Source organism: Somniosus microcephalus, chromosome 27 (assembly GCF_052327205.1).
Source record: "Somniosus microcephalus isolate GS21.2 chromosome 27, FLI_Smic_1.0, whole genome shotgun sequence".
Taxonomy (NCBI): Eukaryota; Metazoa; Chordata; class Chondrichthyes; order Squaliformes; family Somniosidae; genus Somniosus; species Somniosus microcephalus.
In genome coordinates, this window is record NC_141013.1 from 25,858,503 (window position 1) to 25,875,208 (window position 16,706).

The window sequence follows — 16,706 nt, forward strand, 5'->3', positions numbered from 1 at the left end:
CATGCCATCCTTTCCTCCAGCGTGGGCAGGGACCGACCAAACCCAATTGCTAAACACTTACAATCCAGTGGTGCATTTATACTGCAACTGCTGGTCTTGTCTGAGACCAAGAACTGTTTATGCTGCAACTTTAGCTTTAGAGTCGGGGCCTGTCTGCGACTGATAGCTGCAGCAGCATCGTTCCAGCCAGACACTACATTATTTACACTCACTAGTTCCCACTACTACCCTTCCAGCTGTTAAAACTGAAATGTTTTGAGAGCACAGGCAATGGTGCCAGCACGCTCGTAAACCTTTAAATCTCAACAAGGTCAATCAAGTTAAAATCGCGTGGATTGGCCGCATCTCGATGGAGGTGGGACTACAACCCTGAAAGTTGTAGTCCCGCTTCCAACCTGACTCCTGAATGAAAATCCTGCCCATTGTGTTGGAAAACCCTTCGCTCTCTGTCTTTCTATGAGGGGGAGTAGAAGCAGGGTGGGCTTTTTGTCACAGAGAGTCTTTTGAAACAGGACGGCTGCAAGGGCAGGCAGTTTTGTAAAAGGAAAAGCTGTCAGGGCCTTTGCTGAGACAAAATGGTTCGAAATGCTGGAGGATGGTTGGAAGATCTTTGGTTTAAGTCAGATAAGTTGACCCTCCGATGTGGGAAACGTGGAATGCCCTTTCTGCTGCACCATTACATGAATATAAGTTATACTGATTGAACTGAGTGAATCTGATCACAACTTGCTCTGTACATTTCACCTTACTGTGGCTTAACAATTCAAACCAAACTTCCCCTTGCTTAATTTAACTCGGTCCGCTTTTTAAAATTCTTTCATGGGATGCGGGTGTCGCTGGCAAGGCCAGCATTTATTGCCCCATCCCTAATTACCCTTGAGAAGGTGGTGGTGAGCCGCCTTCTTGAAGATTGCAGTGAGATTGAAGAAATACATGTGCAACAGATACAAAAATCTGGCTCACTTCACAAGGGAAGGCTGCTGTGACGTCCCTGAGTAATGCTAACGTATGTGTAGATACAGGGCACTGTGAATCAAGTAAGATGCTCAGATCACAAAAAAAAGCGACTGACACAACTGAACCCGAGACATTGGCCCGTATTTTCTGATCGGAGGCTTCCTGCGTGCGGAGGCCTCCGATCTGGAAAAAATCTATGGACTTAAATGAGGGCTCCAGAGGTCCAGACACTTCCGCTCCTGGGTCTCTCCCACTCGAAATGTGCAGGGCCCAGGTATCCCAGAGGCGCAGGCAGTTCGCAAGCGTCCCTGGGATCAGGTGGGCCATGGAGAGCCAATCAAAGAAGGGAATCTCCCTTCATACACTTGACAGATAGACCTGTCAAATACATGAATGGAGATCACCCCAAAAACACTTTAAAACATTAAATACATTAAAAAAAACACATTTTTAAAATTAGTTGAAATGACAATAAATTAAATATTTTAAACAAAAATTTAATTTAAAAAAAATTAAAGTTTTTTACGGGGCTAAAAATAAACGTACCTTTTTAAAGTATTTTAAAATGATAAATGAGTGAAAAAATTTTTTTTTTTTACTTTTTTCAAATCCTATGCTGGTAAAAGCAGGCCTTACGCCTGCTTTTACCGGGCGTAAGATTTCTAAGGGTTTTCTGTGGGCGGAGGTTCTCCAGAAAGCGGAACTCTCCCCCCGCAGAGGCCCTTCTCCAGGGCAGGCGTCCGATCTGCCAAGAGCATTCTTGACCTATCTTCTATGTTCTATGTTTCTATAGGGACCGGTACTGAATTTGGATGATCAGCCATGATCGCATTGAATGGCGGAGCAGGCTCGAGGGGCCGAATGGCCTACTCCTGCTCCTATCTTCTATGTTCTATGAAATGCCGGTTTTCAACCCGTGCGCTGTGCATGCCTGAAACCGACTTTTCCGATGCTAATCTCTGGAGTGAGCAGGGCTAAGCCACCCCCTCAAAGACCTGCTCTCTGTCAAGGGAAGCTGCTGTTAGATACATAGATAGATACATAGAAGATAGGAGCAGGAGTAGGCCATTCACACTATAGTGCATTTGCCATGTTTCTGCCCAATCACCCAGCCTGTCCAAATCGTGCTGGAGTTTCACGACATCCTCCTCACAGCATACCCTCCCACCCAGCTTTGTGTCGTCTGCAAATTTGGAGATATTACATCCAATTCCCTCGTCCAGATCATTAATACATATTGTGAACAGCTGGGGTCCTAGGACCGATCCTTGCGGTACCCCACTAGTCACTGCCTGCCACTCGGAAAACGACCCGTTTATTCCAACTCTTTGCTTTCTGTCCGCCAACCAGTTCTCTATCCAAGTCAATACCTTGCCCCCAATCCCATGTGTCTTAATTTTGCACGCTAATCTCTTATGCGGGACCTTATCGAAAGCCTTCTGAAAGTCCAAATACACCACATCCACTGGTTCTCCCTTATCTATTTTACCAGTTACATCCTCAAAAAAATTCCAGTAGATTAGTCAAGCATGATTTACCTTTTGTAAATCCATGTTGACTTTGTCCGATCCAGTCACTGCTTTCCAAGTGCTCTGCTATTACATCTTTTATAATGGACTCTAGCATTTTCCCCACTACCGATGTCAAGCTTACCGGTCTATAATTCCCCGCCTTTTCTCTACCACCTTTTTTGAATAGTGGGGTAACATTAGCTACCCGCCAATCCATGGGTACCGTTCCAGAGTCTATCGAGTTCTGGAAGATGACCAGCAATGCATCTACTATTTCTAGGGCCACTTCCTTAAGTACCCTGGGATGTAGATTATCAGGCCCTGGGTATTTATCGGCCTTCAGTCCCATCAATTTTCCTAACACCATTTCCCTACAAATACTGATTTCTTTCAGTTCCACCCTTTCATCAGACCCTATGTTCCCCGGCATCTCTGGGAGGTTATTTGTGTCCTCCTTTGTGAAGACAGAACCAAAATATGTATTTAGTTGGTCTGCCATTTCTTTGTTCCCTATTATAAATTCCCCCGATTCTGACTGCAAGGGACCTACACTTGACTTCACCAATCTTTTTCTCTTCACATATCTATAAAAGCTTTTACAGTCAGTTTTTATGTTCTCTGCAAGCTTACTCTCATATTCTATTTTCCCTTTCTTAATTAATCCCATTGTCCTCCTTTGTTGAATCCTAAACTGCTCCCAATCCTCAGGATTATTGCTTTTTCTGGCCAATTTATATGCCCTCTCCTTGGACCTTATGCTATCCCTAATTTCCCTTGTTAGCCACGGTTGGGTCACCTTTTTTGTTTTATTTTTATGCCAAACTGGGATGAACAAATTCTGTAGTTCATCCATTCGGTCTTTGAATGTTTACCATTGCCTATCCACTGTCAACCCTTTGAGTGCCATTCCCCAATCAATCCTACCCAACTCGCTCCTCAGACCATCATAGTTTCCTTTATTTAAATTGAGGACCCTAGTCTCCGAGTCAACTACTTCATTCTCCATCTTAATGAAGAATTCGATCATATTATGATCGCTCCGACCCAAGGGGCCTCTTACAACAAGATTGCTAATTAACCCTTTCTCGTTACATAATACCCAGTCTAAGATGGCCTGATCTCTGGTTGGTTCCTCGACATATTGGTCCAGGAAACCATCCCGTAAACACTCCAGGAATTCCTCCTCCACAGTATTGTTACTCATTTGGTTGGCCCAATCTATATGTAGATTAAAGTCACCCATGATGACTGCTGTGCCCTTATTGCACGCTTCTTTAATTTCTCTTTTAATGCCATCCCCAACCTCCGCCTTACTGTTTGGAGGTCTATAAACCACTCCCACTAACGTTTTTTTCCCCTTAGTATTTCTCAATTCTACCCATACAGATTCCACCTCATCAGAGCTAATATCCTTCATTACAATTGTGTTAATCCCTTCTTTAACCAGTAATGCTACCCCACCTCCCTTTCCTTTTTGCCTATCTTTCCTGAATATCGAATACCCCTGGATGTTGAGTTCCCAGTCCTGGCCTTCCTTGAGCCACGTTTCCGTAATCCCAACCAAATCGTATTTGTTTACTTCTAGTGGGACAGCGACGTCAAATCACATGGTCAAGCCATGTCTGATGATTGGTTCTATATATAAAGTCAACTTGATCAAATGTTATTAACGATTTTTGAATCTATTGAAACCATTGGACTTAAAATTGCAGCCAACAACTTGCAGTCAGCATTTAGGAGAGGGACAGATTGCTCTATAATGACCACGAGTCAAAGTGTCGTTCCCCTCTTTATATATCAGTGAAATCAATACTTGAAACATATCATCTTCCCCATTGCTTACATTTCTTAATAAGCTTCAGGTATTTCCAGAGCAATTATCTCCGTGTACAGCTCAGATAATTCTACATCCAGCCAACCATTACCTGGTGAGTTATGTGAATTCAGTTGGCCACAGCTTTCTTAATCTCCTCCATGTTAAGAGGCTTATCTAACTGTGTCTACTGTTTTATTTTTAATTGGGATAGCTTATTGTGTTAAAGAATGCATTGAGTTCTACAGGCTCCAGGGAAGCATTTTTTTAATAGAAGATCACAAATGCGTGATTAATATTCACCTTCCTGGTCAGAATTCACTTCCTCTCCCCTTTCATTGTGTTATTTGTGACAATGCTGCATTTTACTTGAGCAGTTATTTCCCTTGCATATAATAATGATGAATGTAAGTGTGACTAGTTAAACTTTGCACTTGAAATTTTGCCATTGTTTCACATTTATCCTGTGATCTGTTCTCCGTGGGGACGTTACATTTTTACTCTTCTGTAATTATGTGAATCTGAGAGAAAACACAAAAAAGTAGAAAAGGACAAAACTTAAAGAAGGGAAATCCTGGAACGTCTGTACCATTATTTGAGTTTGGAGGGTCAGTTCTGAACGTAAGAAAAACTCATTTAGCAACACTAACTGTTGTAGAGATATATGATGAAGAAGGAAATTTGCAAATTAATTAATTTTTTTCTGTTTAATAAATTTAATACTCACTATCAAATTCCATGCACTAACCCGGTGGAACAGTCTGCTTACTCAGTATTATAGGTAGGAGCTGCTTATATAATTTGTGTTATTAGTGACAAAATATTTTATCTTAAACCTGTAACAATGTAGGAAACCAGGAAGAAACTGTAGGGCATAATATTAAAAGCGGTGTTTAGAATTTAAAGAAAAACTTGGTTAAAACAAAGAGCTTGACCTGCTCATGTGCTTTGGTATATGTAATACAAGTCAGATAAATGTAGATTTTTATATTATGTACAATATGTGACTCTTGGTTTCCTGAGAAAATACCTATTTAAAAAAAAACCAGTCTGCTTTTTCAATATAATTGCTGGCAGCATTGAAAGAAAGACTTGCATTTATATAGCGCCTTTCACAAACACCAGATGTCCCAAAGCGCTTTACAGCCAATTAAGTACTTTTTTATGAAGGGTAGTCACTGTTGTAATGTAGGAAACACGGCAGCCAATTTGCACACATCACGCACCCACAAACAGCAATGTGATAATGACCAGATAATCTGATTTTTAGCGATGTTGATTGAGGGATAAATATTGGCCCTGACACCGGGGGTAACTCCCCTGCTCTTCTTCGAAATAGTGCCATGGGATCTTTTACATCCACCTGAGACAGCAGTCAGGGCCTCGGTTTAACGCCTCATCCAAAAGACGGCACCTCCGACAGTGCAGCACTCCCTCAGCACTGCATTGGAGTGTCAGCCTAGATTTTTGTGCTCAAGTCTCTTGGAGTGGGATTTGAACCCCCAACCTTCTGACTCTGAGGCAAGAGTGCTACCCACTGAGCTAAGCTGTGAATACCCACATGTGAATTGCCTGATATCTTTGGTGAAATCAACTGTTTTAAGAAAAAATTAATATGAATTAGAAATTTCTTGAGAAATTTTGGCTCACTTTGTTGGGAAGGTTGAACTTGAAGAAGTGCCGGGATCTCTAGAGGTCGCTGTGCTGGCGGTGGCCTGAGGCTGCAATGCTGAATTAGTGTCAGCTGTGGCTCAGTGGGTAGCACCCTCGCCTCTGAGACAGAAGGTTGGGGGTTCAAGTCCCACTCCAGGGACTTGAGCACAAAAATCTAGGCTGACACTCCAGTGCAGTGCTGAGGGAGCGCTTCACTGTTGGAGGTGCCATCTTTCGGATGAGACGTTAAACTGAGGCCCCGTCTACTCTCTCAGGTGGATGTGAAAGATTCCATGACACTATTTCGAAGAAGTGCAAGGGAGCTATCCCTGGTGTCCTGGCCAATATTTATCCCTGAATCAACATCACTAAAACAGATTATCTGGTCATTATCACATTGCTGTTTGTGGGAGCTTGCTGTGCATAAATTGGCTACCACAATTCCTACATTACAACAGCGACTACACATAAAAAAAAAGTACTTAATTGGCTGTAAAGCGCTTTGGGACGTCCGGTGGTCATGAAAGGTGCTATATAAATGCAAATCTTTCTTTCTTTACAAAGCTTGGCTGCGTCCCAAGAACTGGACGTGTATATAATGGTCTGTTGGAACAATATTGATGAAACGGTGAAAGAAAAATCATGCACAACTCCTGAAAAGGTGGTTATGTGATAGATTTTTGTCTCCAAAAAAATAAGTGGAAAAGTTGGCCCTTAAAGCTTGAATGGTCAGGAGCTTGAACCCAACCAGGTATCAATAGCAATAAGCTGGCTACAACCAAACGTGGTCATGGCACTTGGATGTGAATTGTCAGTTTCCTCCTGGCTGGAATGCTGTGCAAAACATTCCAATCCAGGACGGTGTGTGGTGGCAAGTGGCTGACAAAACCAGTATAGAGATTTGAGAAAGAATACTGTGGAAAGTTAACTGCTTTGATCAGATGCCAATATCTATGGCAAATGTTCAGAAGTCTTTATCCAATCTACTGTTAACAAGACAGTAATTTTTGAATTGCAGAGAAGCAAACTACCAGTATAATTATCCAAGTTAAGCTCCCTGTAAAGGCAACAATTTTTATTTCTTGGGATGTAGCTGATGGCTGCATTTATTGTCCATCCCTAGTCTCCCTGAGAAGGTGGTTGTGGACCTTCTCCTTGTGCCGCTGATGGTGCTGCCACAATGGTATTAGGCAGGGAATTCCAGGATGCTGACCCGCCAACGATGAAGGAACAGGGATATATGTTCAAGTCAGCGTGGTGTGTGACTTAGAGGGGGACTTAGAGGTGATGCTTTTCCCATGACATTGCCGCCCTTGTCCTTCTTGGCGGTAGAGGTCGCAGGGGAAGGAGGTTCTGTTGAAGTAACCTTGGTGAGTTGCTGCAGTGCATCCTATAGATCGTACATACTGCAGCCATAGTATGTTGTTGATGGAGGGCGTCATTAAAAAATGGTTGGAGCGACTTGAACAAAAATGATTTGTATCTTCCAAGTGCCGATTTTAGTGAATCGCATTTGTGACACTAATTTTATTTCCAATTAAGATAAACTACATAGTGTCATTTTTGTATTTAAGCAATGAATATTTTTTTCAGTTTATCTTATGTGGGATTTTTCCGTGTATTTCATGAATTTTTTTAATCAGTTGAAATGCAGCATGAAACAATATTATGAAACTGTTTACACATACCAGTTTTGGGTAACTGGATTGTGGTACTTGTACTTAACCTTCTGTTATTTGTTCCATATTGGGGACACATTGCAAACCTTGTAAACATTCCTGAGATAATTTGCAGTAGTCTGGAAAGCTTTCAAATATGAAATTTCAAATTGAAAATGTTCAGTTGTCAGATTTCATTCATTTTTGCCTTCAAGTAGCTGATTACTATGTAATCAAAATCACTTGTTGGGTTATGAACTGTGTCTTGTTCCTTGAGATAGTTGAACTGACTACAATATTAGACTTTATGGAGCCCATTATTATTCCATCTTGTCTTTAAGTTGAGATGAAAAAGTTTGATACCTTTTATATTATTCTGGTAATGGCCCTGGATCATTTATTTTGAACTGGCACATGTCCTTATTGGACTGGTTTTATAACAATTCTGTCATTAGCAAATCCACACTGTTGAAATATCTCTCATCAGATTCTCTCCCTGACATCTAGACCATAGTTACCACTACTTTTCAGTCTTCCAAGGTTTAACATTTTACCTTTTCCCAACTAATTCCATTTATTCATTTTTACAATTTTATATTTTTTCTGCCAGTTTCTCCCTTGGAGTTCTGTAGACAAACTAACCACCATGATATCAGTCTCTGTACTTTACAACTGATGCCCTTTTCATTCAATAATTCACTAAGAAGAAATCCATGTATCGTGACCCAGCAACAACTGTCACACCGGACTGTGACAATCGGTGCGATGGATAATGCCGAATGTTTAAAAGAGAATGACATAAGAAAACTACTAGGCACTTGGTCTAAGCGTTAAACAAAGCTTTAATCAACTGTTTTACAACATGGAGGTCTAGTTGTGTCCTTCACTCGTTCCTGTTAAGAATGTCCTGCGCAAGCTGGGCCCATGCCCGAGCATTTATACTCTCCCTGGACAGCGCCACCCGCAGGCCGCTCAGTTGATTCATGTCAGTGAGCACACTTCTTTATGTAAACAAAATTAGTAATTGAAAACACTTCATAAAATTACGTGTAGAGAAATGATGTGACATTAATAGAATGCATGACATGGAATTGATTGCTAATGAAATAAGCATCCCATAACATTGCGCTTCACGTTTTAGTCTATTGCATGGTTCCTTGTTCATGAACATTTAAAAAAATTAAATTCTATATATATATTTAGATTCTGAATGCATGTATCTTCACATGCACAAAATTGTTTACGAGCAATGTGGATTCATATGAATGATTTATTACAAGTCAAATTTACCAGTTTTGTTCTTTCCTGGTTTAGTATTTCTATCTGAATTGGATGAAAATATATAATCCTATCGTGTCACAAAACAAAAGTTGGAAGTGTCTTTATATCTACAATTTATTACATTTGCTTTGTGTTATGCTCCTTATTTAGATATTACCATTCTGTCATACCTGCAGCTTTGCACTTGTACCACTAGATGGAATTTCATAACCTGCAGATCCCCATACCGATACTGATAGCATCACTGGTACACTTAGAGGGAAATTTGCTTTGTCCTGACTTTCTGTGGGTAAAGCCACAGAAGATCCACTAGATATATCCTAAGAACCCTCCTTATCCCAGGATGCTGAAGAGCACAGCACACACAGGCTGTGGCTCAAACCTTTCCCTGATCTCTGTACTTCATTGGCTGTAAAGCGCTTTGAGACGTCCGGTGGTCGTGAAAGGCACTATAGAAGGGGGAGAAATTCGGTGGGCTGCACCACCAGTTAGCGCCTAAAGAGGGCACTTAGTGGCTTTAGCGCCACTGGCCACGCCTCCCGCGATATTTAGCTGGGGCGCTAATGGCAGCGTTAGCCTGTTGCGCTGCGCCGCCACCGATGACGTCATCGGTGTGCACAGCGCCCCGCTACTGCCCCGATCGCGATATTTGGCAGTGGCCGCCTCTGTAGCGCCGCTCGCTAATCGCGCCTGGTTCACGGGGCCTACCTGTGGCGGCAGTGGCGCAAATTAAGGTGGAGGTGCGGGGCGGCCGTTTTTTCGGCGGCCGCCTGCCAGCACCTCCGTCCCTGGCCACCTGTTCTCCCCCCGCGGCATTGCCGGCTGTTTTCCGAGAGCCCGGCACTTCTCCTCGGTGCCGGGCTCTTTTGCCGGCACTCGCGATCGCTCATCGTGCTGGTGCAGGCCCCTCCCCCTTAAGAATGGGAGGAAGGCCTGCAGTACCGCAGCGCGCCATGCCGCAGCGTGTGGCGCTGCGGCACGTTGCGCTGCAATATTCAGTTTCAGCGCCCTAAGAGGGACGCAGAGCACCTCGAACCGCGCCTCGTGTGGCATAGTGTGGCATAGTGGTTAGCACTGTTGCCTCACAGCGCCAGGGACCCCGGGTTCAAATCCGGCCTCGGGTGACTGTCTGTGTGGAGTTTGCACATTCTCCCCGTGTTTGCGTGGGTTTCCTCTGGGTGCTCTGGTTTCCTCCCACAGTCCAAAGATGTGCAGGTTAGGTTGATTGGCCATGATAAAAATTGACCCTTAGTGTTAGGGGGGATTAAATATGTGGGGTTACGGGGATAGGGCTTGGGTGGGATGGCTGTCGGTGTAGGGACCGGGTGCTAGGGTTTGGATGATCAGCCATGATCTCGTTGAATGGCGGAGCAGGCTCGAAGGGCCGAATGGCCTACTCCTGCTCCTATCTTCTATGTTTCTATGTCCCTCTTGGGGCGCTCAAGCTGAATTTCCGACGATCGCTGCAGCTCCGATCGCAGCGCAAAATCTGGCGCCCAAGCGAGCGTGGCGCCCCGTTTGCGGCTCCACCCAATTTCTCCCCCTTTAAGTACTTTAGGGAAACATAATAGGGGAGATTTTCCTGGCTCCGTGTCCAAACTCACCGGATTGCCTGGGTGTAGAGACAACTGGAAAATCAGGCGGATTGAAAAGGAACCTGCCCGATAGTCACCCAGCCAATCCAATGCTTCTAGGCACAGACCTAGGAAAATCTTCCCTGATACATATCAACTAAACTGAACTGAAGATTACAGCAAGAGTAATAAACACTGCTCTGCTTTGGGATCAGCACCGAATGTTCAGCATGCTGTTGTAGAATCTTTTTTTCATTCCTTTTATTGATTCTTTCCTTCTCTGATTAGGTTCCTCTGTGTCGCCTTTCCAAGAACACTTCGTAGCAAGAGCAAGCTGTGTGGAGTTATACCGATAAACCAGAAAGTTAAAGTGATAATTTTGGCCGGGATTCCGTGGTTAAAAATAGTGGTGAGGCGATCAGCGCTCACCGTTATTAAAGAGCAAATCGGACAGCAACTTCTGGCGGCTGCATTTGCACAGTTAAGCACAGAAATTAGGAAGTTGATGTCCGAGTTGCCCTGCTCCTCCACAAGCTTCGCTACACCGGTACCTCGCCGAGAAACTCGGCATTGAAATACATGAAACAGCATGAAGTTGCGGTACTTACCGAATGGCCCAGAAATTCCGGTCGGAGGCTTCCCGCGGGTGCAAGCCTCCGACCTGTACTTACCTAGTGCACCGGCCGTTGTGCTGTGGGCCCGCGTGGGATTCCGATCCTGGGCCTGCTCCAACTGCTGGCGTGCAGTGCTTGCGTATCCCAGGGGCGCAGTTAGTTTGAAGCGTCCCCTGGGATCACGTGGGCCATGGAGAGCCAATGGTAGCAGAGAATCTGTATTCATAGATTTGACAGGAAGACAGCCCCAAAACATAACTAAAACTTCAAATAATTTTTTTTTTTAAATCACATTTTTAAAATAACTATAAATTACATAAAATAACTATTTTAAACAATAATTTAAATTTTTGAAAAAGTTTATTACAGTTTCTAAGGGGGCTAAATATAAACTTACCTTTCTTTAAAGTATTTAAAAATAATAAACCTGTGGAAAAAATGTTTTAATTTTACTTAATTCACCACTTACCTTGCTAAAAGCAGGCCTTGCGACTGCTTTTTATAAGCGTAGCTGCTGGAGACTTACCCTCCCGGAGAAACCTGGGAAAAAAATGGAAGTTCCAGGCGTACGCGCTGCCTCTCCGGCGCACACGTTCAATCTGTGAACCCCTTCCTTTAAGGGAACGGAAGTTCCGGTTTCCCACACATGCGCAGTGCATGCACGAATCCGGCACTTTCGTTGGGCCTACGTGTGAGTACACAGCGCGTACTCACCCATGGGGATCCAAAGTTCTGGCCCATTATATATCCACTAAACATGCCAAAAAAGTTAAGTGAATTTTTAATTGTGTAATAAGTCTTAATTACTGCCAAACAACCTCTCCGGCACTACTATTAACTTTTACAAGTACAGAGTCTCATTCTTTCAGATTTTAATTATTGTTGGAGATTTAAAAATAAACATTTAAATATTTCTTTTACTTTTCCTTTCTGTCTCTTTTATCTCTTTCTCTTAATCCCATCTTTCTTTCTCTCTCTCTATTTCACTTTCTGTACATTGGATTAACCATTCTAACCTAGTTCAGATTCTGCTTGTCTCAGTAAGGATTCTTCAATCTGATTGGTTAAGGAGACATGCTGTTGCTTGCCCTGTGCATACAAGTCCCACTGATTGGTTAAGGAGACACGCTGTTGCTTGCCCTGTGCATACAAGTCCCAGATCCCCTGTAGAGGGCGCCGTGCTGTTTTGGCTCTTGAAGTTCCAGTGCAAAAGTCCATAGAAAGTCTGTGGGCAAATGTCAATGTAATTAACGGCTAGCGTTGTTCATTCACCGCTGACCGCAAAATCCGGGCCAATAACATCAGCTCGAGGGTGTGACTTGTCATGTTGTCCTGTGTGAAAAATTATATTACTATCTGGTGTCAGTGAAAAATTTAACTTATACTTAGGTTTGAACAAGTAGCCATTCTTCATGTACGAGTCTAGGCAAAGTATCGTCAAGCTATTCAAACATACGGGCATCACGACTGAGGCGGATCCTGTCCTCACACAACTTCCACATACATGTGTTGTTTTCCAGCTGGGGTCACTGGATAGCGGCCAGAAACAGCAATCTTGAATGTTTATTTTACCTACTACTTAGCCCCGAGAGATCAAATTGGTGCTGCCAACACTACCCGAGCTGAAAGCAGCTATGTTGGCCCAGGGATTGAACCTTCCTGCTCTGTATGGTTTAGCAGCACACCAATCATTGACACATTAATAGAACGTGTCATTTCTTCACCATGGAACATTTATTTACAGTTTAGTCAGAAGTTTAGCAAAATGACAAATAATTATGTAATAAAGATAAGCAACTAGGGTATAAGGAGGCGTAAGCAATTATGTACAAATTTATATAACAGCTGCAGAGAAATCAGTTGGAGGGTTCGAGTGTGGCTCATTTTAATGCTGGTGACACCATTTTGGTTTTTATGCTGATCCAGAGGATAGGAAGTGGCTAGACAGACTGGATGCAGGGAGGATGTTTCCTCTGGCTGGGGAGTCTAGAACGAGGGGTCACAGTCTCAGGATATGGGGTAGGACATTTAGGACTGAGATGAGGAGAAATGTCTTCACTCAGAGGGTGGTGAACCTGTGGAATTCTCTACCACAGAAGGCTGTGGAGGCCAAGTCACTGAATATATTTAAGAAGGAGATAGATAGATTTCTAGACACAAAAGGCATCATGGGGTATGGGGAGAGAGTGGGAATATGATACTGAGATAGAGGATCAGCCATGATCATATTGAATGGCAGAGCAGACTCGAAGGGCCGAATGGCCGACTCCTGCTCCTATTTTTCTATGTTTCTATTACAGTATAAGGATGTCAGCATCCAAACGCTAACCCAGCAGGTGGATTGGCAACAGATATACACAAACTTCAAATTGCGAGCTGCATCCCTGAAAGCGACAAAGGAGCTTGTCAACAACATGGTTTAGTGTTGTACTGAGATACTCTGCACAACCAGAACTGGCTGGTGAGGATTTTATACGGATTGTTCTAGAATGCAATTAAAATATAATATTCAAGGTTTCTTCTTACAGCTCATCCGACCTCACTCCCTGCTTCCTCAATTTAAATGGTTGGCTCCTAGTTCAATCGGCTCCATCGGTAAAGCTTGCTCAGAACCGGTTTGGTCCAAAGGTAGACAGGGAGTGAGAAAGAACGTACAAATATATAGCACCTTATCAAAGCCTCAGGACATCCTAAAATACTTTACAACAATGGATCATTTTTAAACACATACATAGGAAGTGTGGACTCCTTAAAATATTCTGTAAAAGTATAATTGTCCTGCACAGTAGGAGCAACATGGCAGCAACAATCTCAGTCAAAACCCTCGCAGAACTGATCTGCAAAACTAAAGCATGGAATGCAAATGGGAAACTTTGCACTGAATTACAAAATTGGGCCCAGAGTTCAATCTCTGTAAACTATGCCGCAAGCAGAGCTTGAGGACTCTTTTTTGGCTATAGTGTAGGCAGGGTTGCTACCTGTCTAGTTTTGGACCAAACAGGTTCTGAGCAAGTTTTACTAGTTCAGCTACAACACTGGAATCTACCCGACAAAGTGGAAAATAGCCCAGGTATGTCCTGTCCATAAAAAGCAGGAGAAATCCAATCCGACCAATTACCGCCCCATCAGCCTACTCTCAATCATCAGCAAAGTGATGAAAGGTGTCCTCCACAGTGCTATTAAGCGGTACTTACTCACCAATAACCTGCTCACCAATGCTCAGTTCAGGTTCTGCCAGGACCACTTGGCTCCAGACCTCATTTCAGCCTTGGTCCAAACATGGACAAAAGAGCTGTATTCCAGAGGTGAGATGAGAGTGACTGCCCTTGACATCAAGGCAGCCTTTCACTGAGTGTGGCATCAAGTAGCCCTAGTAAAACTGAAGTCAATAGGAATCAGGGGGAAAACTCGCCACTGGCTGGAGTCATACCCAGCACAAAGGAAGATGGTTGTGATTGTTGGAGGCCAATCATCTCAGCCCCCGGACATCGCTGCAGGAGTTCCTCAGGGCAATGTCCTCGGCCCAACCATCTTCAGCTGCTTCATCAATGACCTTCCCTCCATCATAAGGTCAGAAGTGGCGATGTTCGCTGATGATTGCACAGTGTTCAGTTCCATTTGCAATTCCTCAGATACTGAAGTAGTCCGTGCCCGCATGCAGCAAGACCTGGACGTCATTCAGACTTGGGCTGATAAGTGGCAAGTGATGTGCCTCAATAATTCCGAGACTCGAAGTTAGCAGAACAAAACAAGGCTTTTATTAACTTAGAACGTAACACGTAAGTGAGAGAGATGTCTTCCTTCTGGAGGCTGAGGCCAGACTGAGCCAGCCTACAAACGGGGCCAGGTATGGGCGGAGCCCTACACACAGCACATTCCAGCACATTCCAGTATACAATACAGCACATTCCAGTACACAATACAATGAGGTCTGGGGGAAGGGAAATGGCACTGAAACCGATCTCAGTCACAGGCAGTGATGATGATGAATATTTCATCACATTCACCCCTTCTATAGATTTAGTCTGTTCGGGGGTTTGATAGTCCTCTGCGACCGACGTGGCTGTTGCGGTGCCGCGGGTGTCGGCTGGGTGTCCCCGGTAGCCTCCTGGGTCTCTGCCGGGGGTGCCGCCAGGGTTGTTGAAGGGGTAGTTGGTGGGGGTGCCGTTGGTCGGTGTTCTTCCGGGGGTGATGAAAGAGTAGTGGGTGGGTAAGAGTTGCTGTGATCGTCGTTGCCGCTATTGCCGTGGTTGTTGTCGATGCCGGCTGGGGCGACGTCTTTTATGGACACGGTGTCCTCCCTTCCGTCGGCGTGCCGGACATATGCGTATTGGGGGTTGGCGTGGAGTAGGTGTACTGGCTCCACGAGAGGGTCCGTCTTGTGGCCCCTCACATGCCTTCGCACGAGTACCGGACCTGGGGTGGAGAGCCATGACGGCATGGATACGCCTGAGGTGGATTTCCGGGGAAAGACAAACATTCGTTCATGGGGCGTGGTATTAGTGGCCGTACACAATAGCGACCGTATCGAATGGAGCACATCCGAGAGGACTTCCTGCCAGCGGGAGATAGGGAGGCCCTTGGTCCTTAGAGCTAGAGTGACTGCTTTCCATACTGTCCCGTTCTCTCGCTCCACTTGGCCGTTACCCCGGGGGTTGTAGCTGGTGGTACGGCTCGTGGTGATCCCCCTGGACAGCATGTACTGGCGTAGCTCTTCACTCATGAAGGACGCCCCCCTATCCGTATGGATGTAGCTCGGCAGGCAGAACAGGCTATTGAGGCATTTAATGACCGTGGCGCTGGTCAGGTCTGGGCAGGGGAAGGCGAATGGGAACCGGGAGTATTCGTCCACAATGTTCAGGAAGTAAACATTGCGGTCGACGGACGGGAGGGGGCCCTTGAAATCTAAGCTGAGCCGCTCAAAGGGCCGTGTAGCTTTGATTAAGTGGGCTCTATCTGGGCGGTAGAACCGAGGCTTGCACTCAGCGCAAGTGCGGCAGTTCCTGGTCAGGGACCGAACTTCCTCAATCGAGTAGGGTAAGTTACGGGACTTTATGAAGTGGAACAGCCGCGTGACCCCTGGGTGGCAGAGGTCGTTGTGGAGGGTCTGTAGCCGATCCCCGGTGGCGCTGGCACACATCCCTCGTGAGAGGGCGTCAGGGGATTCGTTAAGGGCCCCTGGCCGGTAAATGATGTCGTACTCGAAGGTGGAGAGCTCGATCCGCCACCTAAGAATCTTATCATTTTTAATCTTCCCCCTCTGTTTATTATTGAACATAAACGCTACCGACCGCTGGTTGGTAAGTAGGGTGAAGCGTTTGCCAGCTAGGTAGTGGCGCCAGTGGCGCACTGCCTCCACGATGGCTTGGGCCTCCTTTTCCACGGAGGAGTGTCTGATCTCGGGCCCTTGGAGGGTCCTCGAGAAGAAAGCTACGGGCCGCCCCGCCTGGTTGAGGGTGGCCGCCAAGGCGAAGTCAGACGCATCACTTTCCACTTGAAATGGAGTGTTCTCGTCCACTGCCTGTAGCGTGGCCCGCTCAATATCCTGCTTAATGCTTTTGAAGGCGGCGTGGGCCTCAGCAGAGAGCGGGAAAGAGGATGCTTTCAAGAGGGGGCGGGCTTTGTCGGAGTAGTTGGGGACCCAT